Source organism: Apostichopus japonicus, chromosome 2 (genome assembly GCF_037975245.1).
Source record: "Apostichopus japonicus isolate 1M-3 chromosome 2, ASM3797524v1, whole genome shotgun sequence".
NCBI classification, from domain to species: domain Eukaryota; kingdom Metazoa; phylum Echinodermata; class Holothuroidea; order Aspidochirotida; family Stichopodidae; genus Apostichopus; species Apostichopus japonicus.
Window position 1 is genome coordinate 24,491,970 of NC_092562.1, and position 14,461 is coordinate 24,506,430.

Consider the following 14,461-nt stretch of genomic DNA (forward strand, 5'->3'; position numbering starts at 1 on the left):
CTTTTAAACCAAACAGAGCATTTTTCCATCCTCTTAAAGGGCAAATACCTGCTATGATTGGCTTATCCTCCTCTTACCAGGTAACTTTTAAACCAAACAGAGCATATTTACATCCCCTTAAAGGGCACATACCTGCTATGATTGGCTTATCCTCATACCAGGTAACTTTTAAACCAAACAGAGCATATTTACATATTCTTAAATGGCAGATACCTGCTATGATTGGCTTATCCTCTTACCCAGGTAACTTTTATGCCAAACAGAGCATATTTACATCCTCTTAAAGGGCACATACCTGCTATGATTGGCTTATGCTCTTACTGCAGGTAACTTTTAAACCAATCAGAGAGCATTTACATCCTCTCAAAGGGGCCACACTGGCAGACAGTATGATCCAGACAGGATTAAACATCACAAACTAATTGATCGTCATACTTACCTATGTACAGTTATGTTGGCAGTCATTGTGTCAACAATTGATTATTAAGATAAGTATTGATATCAGACTATGTAATTAGGAACGTGTCAGATTTAAGGCAAGGTATAGATTAGGAGAGGGCAGGGCAGGGGAAGGGAAGGGAGGAGGGGAGGTAAGGGGCCGTGTTCTTATGTAACATGTTTCATGTTCAATGATACCTCGAACCAGCTATGGGTGAGCTGTGAATCACTGAGGGCTTCTTATTTCTTGAACTCGTCTTCACCATGCTATAATTATTGACATAAAATATGAATTAACTAATGTTTAATTTCGGCCTTACAATTAAGCCAGGAGTCTATTTGTCCTGACGTGGGTTTTGAGGGAGAGGTGAATGGGGATGAGGTGTGGGAGTTTAAGCCAGGGTAAAGGGTGGGAATGAGTAGCAACCTTGGTAGAGATGTGAAGAACCATAATTTAGCATAAAAAGTCTGCTTCATAGGAAATGCCTGCCGGAAATTTAAATTTCAATGGCCACAATTTTCCTCAAATTCGCACAAGATCACTAGCGTTTAAAATTTATAATTAACTTAGCATGACTTTCTGGATTGGATGAATAATTTGAGTGGTATAAAAATGACATCCACAGTCCATGCAGATTTTTAGGGGGGTGTTAAGTTGTGACTGATGTGACCTAGTTTTAGGGGATTAGACTATGAGACTCTACAGCCTGTGACCATTCTAAGCCAAATGTTGACCCTTGGAGTAGTTTGGTACCACCCTCCAGACAGTCCAGAGACTATGAATTTCATGTGTTTGACACCTCCTCTTTAACCTCCCATGCCCTCCTGCCAGCTGATGGCTGGATGCTTGGGCAGATAAGAGAAGACATGCTCAGGAAATATCTCTACCATCAATGCAGGGCAGAGAGGTGTCAGGTTTCAATCACCTTGTACTGAATGGAGGCCAGATCCACTGAACTGGCCTCATATAGGAATCCCATTGGTATTTCCTCCTGGGCTTCAAGCACATGTCATGGTTAGTAGTTAGTTGTAGCCTAGCAATACAGGATAATACTTAGAGACACTGTCATATAACAGCCAGATATATACTACTACTAAGTACTACTACTACTACTACCAGCCTATGTACCACAATAACACATGCTATCAACAAGCCAGGTACACTTCAGAACAACCGGAACCTCCAATTGGATGGAATCAAATATGTGTTGACATTTGGAGACTTTTATGGAGCCGAGTGTTTAACTACCCGTTTTTTTTATATTGGAGTGCTTGTCACAAAAATGTCAAACCTTGAGCAGTTTTAACATACATAGGAAATCGAAGAACCACACACAGTTATAAATGGTTCAATGTCGGCTCGGTATTTTTTGCTAGGAAGCTGTGGTGATCTAAAATCCTACTAAATTACTGGACTTAAATTTCCATGTCAAAGAGATTTCTTTTAATTACCTTGTGTCTTTGGAAGTGTTTCTCTTGGATAATACAGGTTTGATAATGTGCTATTGTTGTCTGTTATTAATATGAAAATGTGCTATTGTCTGTTATTATAATAGTGACTATTGTACTGTTATTGCTACACTGGAGCTCTGTAACAGGATATGACAACTGAGTTGTCAGTCGCTCGTTTTACAGCCTTGTCGTTTGACACGGTGTCAACATCGGTCTCCCGTTTTGGAATTTTTGATTACTCCAGGTTTCTTGGAAATTTCACTTGGTTGTTGATTTGTAGAGATATTTGAAATAAGGCTCTATACAGTAGGTAAATTTTACTTTTGACTTTTTTTGATCGTTGGAAATGAACTGCAAGGTTCTGGTTATTGTCCTCTATCGGTTTATATAAGTTTATGTAAGACTATTTCAGTGGCTGGTTATTTTTTTCTTTATCTCCAGAGGAACAGAATTTTGTTAAGGTAGCCTTAGTATTCTATGTCCATATTTTGTAATCTAAAGAAACAAGCGATTTGAACTCTATAGATATGCTTTTCAATTGGTCTCAGCTACTCTTGCCATATTTAAGGAATGTTTATTGTGATACATATTTCAACCATATCATTTTCACTTAATCATCACATGCACCCCCACCCATCCCCACCCCATCCCCACCCCCACCCCACCCCATCCCCACCCCCCACCCCACCCCCGTCCAAACTTAACTTTACACATTGTAAACAGTAAGAAAATGAGAAAGCGATCAAACTCTTCGGGAACTCAGCAACTTATAAGTTTTGTATTCATGAAGTTAATGTTTAGTGATTGATTAATTGTCACCAATGCCTTACAGTACAGCTGCATATCTATTAATGTCATAATTAATTGCTTTAATTTAGCTCAGATAGATGTTAATCTAGTGTAGTGCTAATAATTGGGCCCAATAACCAAGATGTTGTAGGTACTACTGCATGCAAACCAAAAATGAGGTAAAATTAATGTAAATTTATTCAAATTGGTTTGGAGGGTAGCTCAGGTTCATGCATGAGTGACATTTAAATTCTTGATGAGTTTTGCTCAGTTTTACAATATAAGTTTCATCAAGAAAGATTGCTCCAAGAAATAACATGAAGGGAAGAGGCTAAAAAAAAGTGAAAAGAATGAAATGAAGTGACATACAGTACAGTATCTCTTATAATTTTTCAATCTGCATAAAGAACCAGTATGTAGGTGACATACAATATCTGTATTCTGTTGGTGCTTGTTATTTAATTATAATTTAGTCTTAATTAAGATGTATCTGCATACCTTAATTATACATGTTCATTAGAGCAGGCCAAGAAGCAGTTGATCAATCTCCATAAAATTCTTCAATTTGCTCTTAAGATTCTTCAAACGAAATGAAAAAAAAAATCATTATTCATTTATATTCACACAAGAAAAATTCATTTATATATATTTATGATCTGTGGAAAATCAAATAAACAAACAAACATTAAATCTATGCCGAATTAAGTAGCAAGTCAGTCGCAATTATTTTGTGATGTCTCATAACTAACTCTAGTCTCTGTGCTAGACCTGTATATTTAACCAGGGAGCTGTTTTCCATAAACAATGCCCTGATTTAACTGTACATGTTCTTAGGCTGCTGTCATGAATTTGATCATCTTTATTAATTTACCCTAGATATCCTCTAAACAATTAAAACCTAAATCGTGTCTCCCCGTTTCTTCCTTAGACTTCAGTTTTTTATTTTTCCCAAAACAGTCATTTGGGAAAATGCCTCTTTTGTGGTACAATTGCAGAGAATTTATAGCCGTATCAATTGACCTAGTTATATCGGTCAGCTGATGAAATAAACGTCAGTCGGAAAATTTGAAATTGGTTTCAAAATTATCATTTGATTCATTTCATCTGGAATATGTCGTAAACTGTATTACAGTACTATACAAAATACATATAATTCTCATAGTGCTAATTATCCAAAAAGGGTATAACTAGGGTATAACTAAACCAATGAATTATTACATTGTATACACATGGGACCATTCACATATATAGGCTTTTGGCCAATATTTTTTGGTTCATTTCCTTTGTCAAAAATGATAATTTCATGCCTGAGCAAAGGAAAATGCAGATGGCTATAAAATTACATCCCATTAAGCATTAAGTGAATGGACAGCTGTTTTAATTTTGTTTAATCCAATTATTTTATGTCCTAGAGAGGCTAGAATTAAGGAATAAGAAAGATATTTGTACTCAGCTGATAGGTAATTAGCCCTATAGCTGCCTTACAGTAAGCATTTCACCAAAATATGAAATATTACCAAAATTTATGCATAATTTAAACAAATTTAAGTTTTAATCATTTATTGGTAATAAAGCATTAAAGATGCAGTGCGCTGTTTAATATTGTTTAGTTTAATTATTTTATGCCCTAGAAAGCAGAGAAAAGGCAAAGATGTTTGTACTTAGCTGATAAATTTATAATTAGTCCTAGTTATTTGAGCTACAATAAGCAATTACAGCAAACTATGATATATATTATCTATAATGCATAATTTATACAAATTGAGGTTCTAATCCTGAATGTAAATATTGACCAGTAATAGCATTAAAGATGGCAGTTGATGAATGTACAGTAGCCTAGGTTGGGGATGAGGATGTGGGGGGGGGGGTGGTCAGGATCGAGGGATTGTGAGGATTGTTCTTAAGGGGTACTGTAGTTAGCATAGGGGGTAGACTGACTATTTTAAATTCAATATGGAGACTGGTTTACTTGCTTCTTGAGATAATTTTTAACTTTACATTTCACTCAGTAAAAGCCATATATATGTGTGCATTTATACATTGCACCCTGTCACATATTGGTTACACTGTATTCTAAGAGACATGTGTGAGACTGTTATTTGATAACTTCTAATCACTGAGTTAATAGGGCCCTGTTAATCCTGTATAGAAAATAGAACCCTGTTAATCCTGTAAATGTCCTACACATTAAACCTTTTTTTTATTGTTTACAAACCTTATCCCTAACTCTACTGGTGTGATTCCAGTGTACCAAAGTAGCTCAACCCACCCCCCCCCCAACCCAGCCCTCCCCCTGCCTTTGCATCTGTGCCACAATCAGGTATACAAAAGCTTAACAACCTACAGAGAGTAATTGTGCCTTTCCTGACATTGTTGGTGCCCCTCAACTCACAATCTTCGTTGCCGGCCTGAAATAGCCGATAGTTTTTACCTGGCTCTCATTAAATAGTTCAGTGATATTTGTTACCACCAGATTGTAACAGAAAAATCAAGCAAAATTAATAACTTTTAAAAGGAGCTACGATAAATGAGCCTGAGATATTTAGTACAGTTACATTGAGTACCCAATTAACTAGTACTTACCACAATTCTGTCACTTCACAGAGAATTAACGACTGCATCAAACGAAGATTCAAAAGTGTCTGTCAAATCAGCTTGCTTGATAAATGTAAAAATAACTCTTCAAGTGGACCTGTTATTGCTAGAAATTCAGCACCTCTAAGAGCACTTCTAAAAGTCACTAACTTATATTTTCAGTTTTAGGCTCAGATTCCTAGGTGCCATGTGAGTGTTCTTTGCCTGGTAGTGCTAACACCTTCTAAATTTAACATCTACATAGAGGAATTAAGATGATAGTTACCAAGACACCCCCCCCCCCCCGCCACCCGCTCCAAGAAAATGAAGAGTAACTCTTAGTGAAATAATCTTGCTCTTTTTGAAATCTCTCAAGGGTGGCAAAAGTCATTTGTGATCAACACCATGGATTTTTCTTTTTCACCCTTCTACCTCATTTGTTGTTTACTAAGTCTGGCAAGTTCTTACTTGTCACAAACTGCCTAAAGAAATGTCATTTATCTTGACAAAGGCAAGAGGTATATTTAGTTACTGTACTGCTTTCAAATGTCTGAGATAAGTTTTCATGGTACAGTTTTTTTTTCTTCTAAAAGGTCTGTAGACCCTGTTCTATGACAACAACATGTATGTAGTTTTCCATGTACTCTATATATGCTAATTATATTGAACTTGGAGCTGTTCATGTCAATCACTAGATTGCCAGGACAAGGATTCAGGAAGAGAGGGTGGTGGAGTAGGTGGGGTGGAGCTGTGGAAGGTACACAGTTCCTCATTTGCAACCTCACACTATCATTCAAAATCAATGACTATACCACAACCGTGACTATATACATGAAGAGTCAGCTTCTGTAATAGCAGGCTAACGCCCCTCCCCCTTTTGAGCTCTCAGATTTAATCTGAAAATTTGCACTTTTGTCCATAAATTATCTCCTTTTCTCACATTATAACCTAGAGCTGTTTTTTTTTTCGATTGTATCCTAACGCTTAACTAACAGTTTCCGTTTAAGACCGACACAAATGATTCATCTTTTAGCATTTCATTATTCAATTAAGGAGTCACTGTAGAAATTCACTTGAATATTAATGAAATGACGGCAAATCGCAAAACAACACAGGGAGCAGTTAAACAGTGTTCAAATGTAGCAGCTGACTAAATAAAGGTGTTTTGAAGTTTGTCTCTAATCTAAGTACGGTTCTATTGTACAAAAACTACTATATATCTTTGCACTTGAAATTTGACCATTTATTATTGCTAGATTGTACATGTATTGCTAGATTATACATGTGTGACACTGGATAAATTATTCCATGCAATATACTGTACATATATGTACATATTAAGCAGTACAACTAAATGATCCAGTTATGATATTTTCTCATGACTTGGATTTTACTGAGAATTCATGTCAATTTTTATATTTTGTTATGTCAACAGACAATAAAAATGATTTTTGAATCCCATGTCTATCAGGGTCAGCCTTATAATATTATTCGGGCAGTTGATGAAGTTGTCTCCGCTAAGACCAACAATCAATGAGTTCTAAACAAGAAGAAAAGTTTAGTATAATTTTACCGTCCTTCGACGGTCAGACATACTGGCTCATAATTTATAGATTTGGTAGACTTGAAATTTATTGTTCTGAACTAAATGCACACATCGATATACTGTGTATGTTTTCCATTGATTTATAAATTGGGGAAACAAAGGTTTCATGAAAAAGCTTAAAAAGTGAATTTATATGTCCAATTATATTTAAGCATATATAGAGTATTTTGTGTGGAGTTTGAATATATTCACCGTGTAATATGACAACCTATTTTATTAGAATTAATTGTGTAGCCATTATATGCTATTTAACATGCATTCATTCCCAATATATCCATGTTGAAAGTACCTTGCCCTATATGCCCTTTATATTATACTGTCTGTAGCTGTGTGCATCAGTCACTGTTCCTGAAGGTTTAATTTATACTTGATATATTATATCGAAAAGACAGTTTAAAACTAACCTCACTGCCCCTTTAAGGCAGATCTTGATATTTATCAATTTTTGTCACTGGATGACCTTTCAATGAGTGAAGGGTGTAGTGGGCTGGATGTATTAACCTAAGGCTATATTACTACTATAATCTGTGTATTATGACAGCAATAGAATAGGTGTTACATGTGTTCATTATATAGAAACCAGCTGAAGTTAACCCAAAAGAAGCCCACATGTGATATGTAATTCCTTTCATAGGACACTTCAAAGTGTAAAACTCGGTCAGTTAAGGGAGTTCACTGCATGGTATTATCTTCACTTTATTTAGTTTGATGCCTTTGTGGACTGATTTTAACAATGATGCCCTCAGCTATAGTAGTAGCCCAGCATATTGCAGGCCTGTAGAAACCCAGTCTATTTACTGGCTAATAGCCAGTGGGTCATCCCTGCTTTATTGTTATGAGTAGACACTAAACGCCTGTAGTATATGATATTAAAGTTGAGTAACCTTTATTGTCAATAGAAAGGACGCATGATTTCCAGGAACGTAACATATAAGCCCTGTTTTACTGTTATTATTATCAGCTACCAGTGATTGGGCTGCTCCCATCTATATGCTTGTAAAGACTAACTGATTTGTGCTGTAATCCAGGAAATGTTGCCAATGGCAACTTCTATAGCCAGTAGAGTTTTTAAAGCACAATTGTTTTACATAAAAAGTGGCTAAGATTGTGAAATTCTATGCCAGAGCACTTGTAAAGTTTATTAATGGAGTTAACCACTGTAAAGACCACATACTTTCATATCATTTCCCTTCTCCCTAAAACTCAATTAATGGAGTTAACCACTGTAAAGACCACATACTTTCATATCATATCCCTTCTCCCTAAAACTCCTCAATGAAGACAATCTCTATGATTAGTGTATGACTCGTACCGATTTGAGCCAAACTTCTTGCGATCCTGTGCTCTTCCATTTTGTCGTAGGCTCACAAAACTAAGTGCATGAACCGTTATATTTTCTTCTTGAGTAATTCAAAATCAGACAAGAGTGGTAAATATCTATAAACAACAGAAAGCAAAGTATTTCCTTCCAACATCGCCGTGGGTGATCATATTATTACCAAGTTAAATTCATTCTTTAAGATACACAATCCTTATTGTGGAACTGTCTTTTGCATTGATGGTCACATCTACGCTAAACCGGGGTGATAGGCCAATGACAACATCTTTCCTTTTGTAAAAAAAAAAAAAAAAAAAAAAAAATAATCCCCTTTTTAGGATTCACCAAAAATAAGTCCTACTGCTGTGATGTTGATGTATATCTGCAGCAAAGTTGCAGAACTGAAAGAAAAAAAACTGAACAAAAAAAAGGACAAAGAACAGAAAAAATAAGTATCTGCAACTAACATTGTACTGTCCATAGCATGCCTGCAGTACATAGCTGTGGATCAGCTCAGGCAGTATGTTACTGAACACCAATGGCCATTTACATCTGACATAACATTTACACACTAGATAGAACAAGTCACATGACCATTATCCTCTGTACAGACTACATGTCAGCTGCAGTTACAGTGTTTAATGAGCGGTCATTCTATTTTGGTACGTTAAACTATCTATTATCAGGACTAGAGGTTATCTTGTCATCATAGTCATTACTACAACCACTTCCAAGAAGGAAGTGTTTGTATCCTATTGCTTCCACAAAACATAACGTTAGTGTCTCTGGTACAGTACCCCCCTATAGGGTATCGTAGCAGTTTTATGGCTGTAGACATAGTTTCTTTCAATTAAAAAAATATGCAAAATGATCATTACTAAAATTCAGCCAGAAGTCAGCCTCTTGGAGTTTTAACCATAATAGCACTCTCGTTCTACCGTGCCTAGAACCAACTGGAATGAAACTGAGAATGAGAATGGTATTGGTTGTGGGGAGACAGGTAAGCTTGTCACTCGTAAATATCCAAACCAGTAAGTGTTGGAATTTTCATTGCCACGATACTTTGTACTGTAACTGTATTGAACACATTTATGTACTTATAGTTATGGAAGAGCCTGAAAATATTCCAGTGCACTGTTTACGTATGTATAATGCGTAATTTGAAATAAGACTTGACCTGAGTAAAGGCTGCAGACCAAACTAGATCTGTTAAATTGTGGGATTTTTATATCAAATAGCATAAAAAATTAGTTGTGAAAGTCAACTCCAAAAGCTGTTGGTGAGGTGAAGTTTAGTATAATACTGAATTTAAATCATTTTTATCATGCAAAATGGTCAGTTTACATTTAAAAAAGCATTCCTGCATTCCTGATCATTTATTATGGTAGCATGCAAATCCAGTCACAAGTCCAGTATACAGTATATATCCAAACATGCATACTGTATATCACAGGTAAACTTTTCGACTCTTTGTAAGTTACAGTACATACAGTACGTATATCAACGTTAGACATTTTCTTAACCACAAATCTGGTCAGATTCTGTTACGTACAGTACTATTCCACTTTAAAACTTGACTGTGCTGCAGCTTATGTTCACTGTTTTGAACACTGTTTTAAAACTCAATGGTGGATATGGAACTGAATGCTATAGTGGCAAGAAAAGCAAGCATTCCAATATATATATATCCCTCATCTCCTCTGTATTACAGCATGTGGTCAACTTCCCTTTCACTATGAATCTACTGCATTTACATGATGTACTACCGATGTCAAAGTAATTCTACCGTGGATTTTCTGTTCTCTGTCATTGACATTTGATGTTTTCTCGATGTTGTGCAATATAACTTTCTACCTTCAAAAGTCTACTTAAGAGCCATCTTTCCACTTGTTCTTTTGAAAATTAAACTGCTTTCTCTGTAAAGCGCCTTGAGCAGTGACTTTTGTCTACTGATTTGGCGCTATATAAGTCTCATTTATTATTATTATTATTATTTTAAGGTGTGGCCTATGTCTTGATGACATTAAAATATGGATGCTAGAATATGCTAGAATGTGAGATCTCCAACTGCAATTTTAACAATATTATCTGCAAGTATTGTGAACAACCCCATCTTCAGTTAACCCACATTCGGCCATCTTTCGCCCTCTTTAATAAAAATGTTGATTCCCCGGAGCTCGTCATTCGCTATCATAAAAGTCTAATAATAATAATCCAGACAAGATACGCTTTATAGACTTTTAGATCTACATTTTTCTGAATATATTGAGAGGATACTTTGAGTTATCTGCATGATTAATGAACCATGCATGGATAAAGTCTTTTAAGTAATTATGTTTCACTTAAATTTAGGAATGACATAAAATATCAAAGTTTCTTTCAAGATATCAATTGCCTGTTGTTATGAAGGAAAAGGTAAAAAGAAATAAAAGGGAGGGGAAAGAATTTATAAACAATGTAATCGTCTAGGATATATTTTAAAGCAGCAGTTGACAGATTTGGTCGCAATTTTTGCCTAATTTCACCGATTCTTTTTAAAGATCACATAAAACTGCTCATTTGAAAGTTGCATTTTGTTAAAATATTAGAAATTTTCAGAATTTACCTCCTCATCTCTGAATATTCTTGCAAATGATATAAGATTTATTTTCACTGTTTTAGACCTGCATCGTCATACATGGGGGTTCAGTGATGTATAGTTTTAAATATTTTTTACAAAATTTTATATCTTGAAAATCTGCTTTAAAATTGTTTCTTATTCAAATAATGCTATAATTGCCAAGATCAATGCTTGCAGACTCTCTACTTGAAACCTCTAAGATTTCCGAAGTTTCTGATCAGCTCGTCCATTATTCGTAATTTTAGACCAGTTTAAATCCTACTGTTATGTAAGGTAAGCTTCACTGCTCTCAGTGCTCCAGCTCATCTTGTCTACACGATACTCTCTCAAAATATATTAATCGATAGACGACTACTTATATGAAATTCTATTCCAATTCTCCGTAACAGATGTCGTTGTGTTCCGAGATTATTACCCAGATTGATTTTGACTTTGAATAATTCAGCGTGTATATATACATTTATATACATATATATATAGCTATATATATATATATCTATATGTATCTATATATATCTATATATATATATATAGATATATAGTTTTTTTTGTATGTGTGTGTTTGTGTGCTATGTGTCTCAATTATTTATTGGTTAATTAACTTGCCATGTATCAATTTGTTTTGTCGCATTTCTCATACAACTGTGCTCGTCCCCCACACACGCAAATCCTGTTCAATGGAAAACGTGTACAGACATGAACTTTGGAGCGCTTGTGTAATGTCTTACTTAACTGATATTATTTAATACATGGATTTTTTATGTACACCCAAGTGTGTACACTACCGATTAGAGGAAAAACAATTTAACATTGAAAGTTTAACATGTATAGGAACCTGGAGGAATTTCCAGGTCATGTTTTTAGTACAGTGAACAATAGGGTTGAACTTTTGACCGTGTGGTGTTTAATCAAAACTATGTCTGTATTGACATGATACATGGCTGGCTGAATACGTCATAGTGTAAACTAGCCAATGGTATCATTTCTATTACATTTATGACACTCCCACTTAGGGACCTAACCCAATTGAATACCCTTGCAATAAAAACGCCCAAAAAATGAATATTCATAGATCAAGCGCAATCCTCTTGGATATAGAGAAGCCTGCACTCGCCTCGCCTTGAATACCCGTGCACAGTTCATGTGCATTTTGTGTACAAAGGTGTGCAAGCGCCTGATGTCAATATCGCATACATACATGTATACATACGCAACAGTACAAGCCCCGCCCTTTCAACCAATCGGGATATAGAATGAGGCAATATATGCATTATTCATTGGGTTGGCTGGACCTATTGACAGCTGTGAAATTGACAGTGGAAATGCAACTCTTCCCTTGAAACAAATTGATATATGGATGTGGGCAAACATACAGAGGTGCAACTTCTTCGATTATAAATATATTTACCAACACTTTATCAGATGTAGGTTCATGATCAATGTCGCTTTTAATCTTTGATACTGACAGGCCACTGTTGTCCCGCTCACATCATTTATTCAACACCGGTAATACAGTTAGTATCAGCCGATAATTTAGTGTTCAAATTTGGTTTTAACAGTTCTGAAGACTCTGAAATTCGTCTCTCATAATAAAATACTACGGATCCCGCGTAAAAAAGACTGTTAATTATCTTTTTAATGCAAATAGCAATTTGAGATTGTTGAGAATGCATCATTTCACGTCTGAAATTGTTTGTTTCTTAATTTTCTTCCTTCTGGCTGGGACGGGACCCCTGACCACCCCTACCAAAAAAAAAAAAAAATTACAAAATAAAAACTAAAAAAAGTTACAAAGAACAAAACAAAAATCTAAACAAAATATAAAACAAAACAACACAAAAGACAAAAAAAAAGCTACATGAAACAAATCAAAACAAAAACCAAAAACATAAAAAAAAAAAAAAAAAAAAAAAAATGGAAGGTAGGAAAGATAGGGAAACAGAAATGGAGAAAAGATGAAACTGTAAGGCTGAAGCAATGTGAGTTGAACTGGCACTGTGCCTTTACTAACCTGCTATGGTTGGTTTCCTTTATCCTACGTATATTAGTAACTCATCCAATGAAGATGAATAACTGTGAAGATTGTAAAGGGCAGGTCAGAATAATTGCAGTTTAATAACAAGAGATGGAATCGATAGCATTGCATGTATAGGTAGTAGGCAGTGCACGGCGGTTCAAACTGTACAAGGCCATCACGGCAAAGACAGATCGCAGTAGTCTTGTTGTTCTTTCTGCTCGATGGACGTCGCCGAGAAGAAACGAAAATACAGGGAAGCCACTGTGCAATCCTTTATGAAATTTTAAGAGAGAGTTTGTAAGAGTTTACGTTTATCCAGGATTGAGCAAATGGTCGATGGAGGGGAACTGATTGCGTTACCAAAGTTTTGATGTATTAATGACATGTGGCAATTTGAAAATGCAACTTGTTATTTATTATTATTTTGTTTTCCAGTTTTCTTAAATTCCTAAATAAGTTGCATATGTTTTCAAGCTACATTTAGTGTGTTCTGTTTGTAGAGATGCGCAATCCGATATAGATGTCGTGATGGTAATACCATAGGAGAGGTTAATTTGACTGACTAGTAATTTTTAGTTCATCATTTTCTTTTGGTCTGAAGTTTCTTATCTGATCTAATTAATGCAGGACAACAACTGTAAATTGTTATTATCTTGAAGGATGCATATTGAATTAACCTCTGAAGAATACCAAGTAGTCACTTCTCAATTCTCACTTCCTATCTTCCAATCAAATGAATCTTTCAATGAGAGGTGACAGGTTTTCTGTAGATAAGTTTGGGTCTAATTGAGACAGTAACCTCATGTAAACTCTCTGGTTTCATTCAAAATGGCACCAGCTGTCCTTGCAAGATGCTACATTCCCCAATTGTTAATTGTACTATTCAAATAAATTTACTCATCATTTTTTGTACTGTATTGTGTGCGACAGATTTGATGTTAAGGTTACTAAATAATAATCATTTGACATATTAAAATCAAGCAAATGAAAAATTTGTTTAAATGTGTGAGATGTGAAAAGTGAGACATCATTCAGATGTACTGTACATATGTGATTAAAATCTGTGTTGTCAATGGCAAAGCTATTGAAGGGATATTCCACTAGGCTGAAAATGATTAATTTATGAAAATGTCGGAAATTTACTACACATACGTAGAAACGACATCCTCATAGCCAGGGGCGGCGATCTGTTTCAGATATTGGGGGTGGGGGACATTTGCTTGGGTGCAGGCGCGTAGCAACTTTCATCCCAAAAATTGTTCGCGCTATAGTATATATTCGTTATATCTTTATATCTATATGGTTACTGGTTGCTACAGCCCTATTTTCCTTCTTTATCGGCAAACCAAATTTCATGACGAATGCGGTCAGTCTGGCTAATTCATTTCGAAAAAAAAGTAAAAACTACTTTCGGTGAAAGTCTGTGACGTTTTTTTGTGATATTTAGTAACAAATTGTCATACGGTCTTAGACAGGTGCGTTGCAAGGAATTTGACAAGGGAGGGGCGAAGCTTTTAGGCAAACTATCTAAGCGTAGTGCCACCATGAGTTGGCGCGAAGCGTAAAAGACAATTTTGGCCGAAAATGCCTCCCAGATCGCTGGAAATGGCACTTCCCAGGCCTTGTAAGTTGCATCTAAGCATTTTC

The 14,461-nt window shown here is 35.5% G+C and overlaps 1 protein-coding gene and 1 long non-coding RNA gene across 7 annotated transcripts in view; one reads left to right on the top strand and one right to left on the bottom strand.

Moving 5' to 3' along the window:
• The window catches only part of LOC139983213 (uncharacterized), a 229,402-nt gene that overhangs the window by 183,374 nt on the left and 31,567 nt on the right, over positions 1 to 14,461 (bottom strand). The gene's annotated exons all lie outside the window — the stretch shown is intronic.
• Positions 1 to 14,461, top strand: part of LOC139982901 (3',5'-cyclic-AMP phosphodiesterase 4C-like) — a 282,309-nt gene that overhangs the window by 147,086 nt on the left and 120,762 nt on the right. For 2 of the 6 annotated variants that reach the window (XM_071996131.1, XM_071996140.1), the window contains exon 1: positions 1,540 to 1,927. The exons of the other annotated variants lie outside the window; for them this stretch is intronic. The gene's annotated coding sequence lies outside the window, so the exon portion shown is untranslated. Of the gene's footprint in view, positions 1 to 1,539; positions 1,928 to 14,461 lie in introns of those variants that run through there. 6 annotated transcript variants of the gene reach the window in all.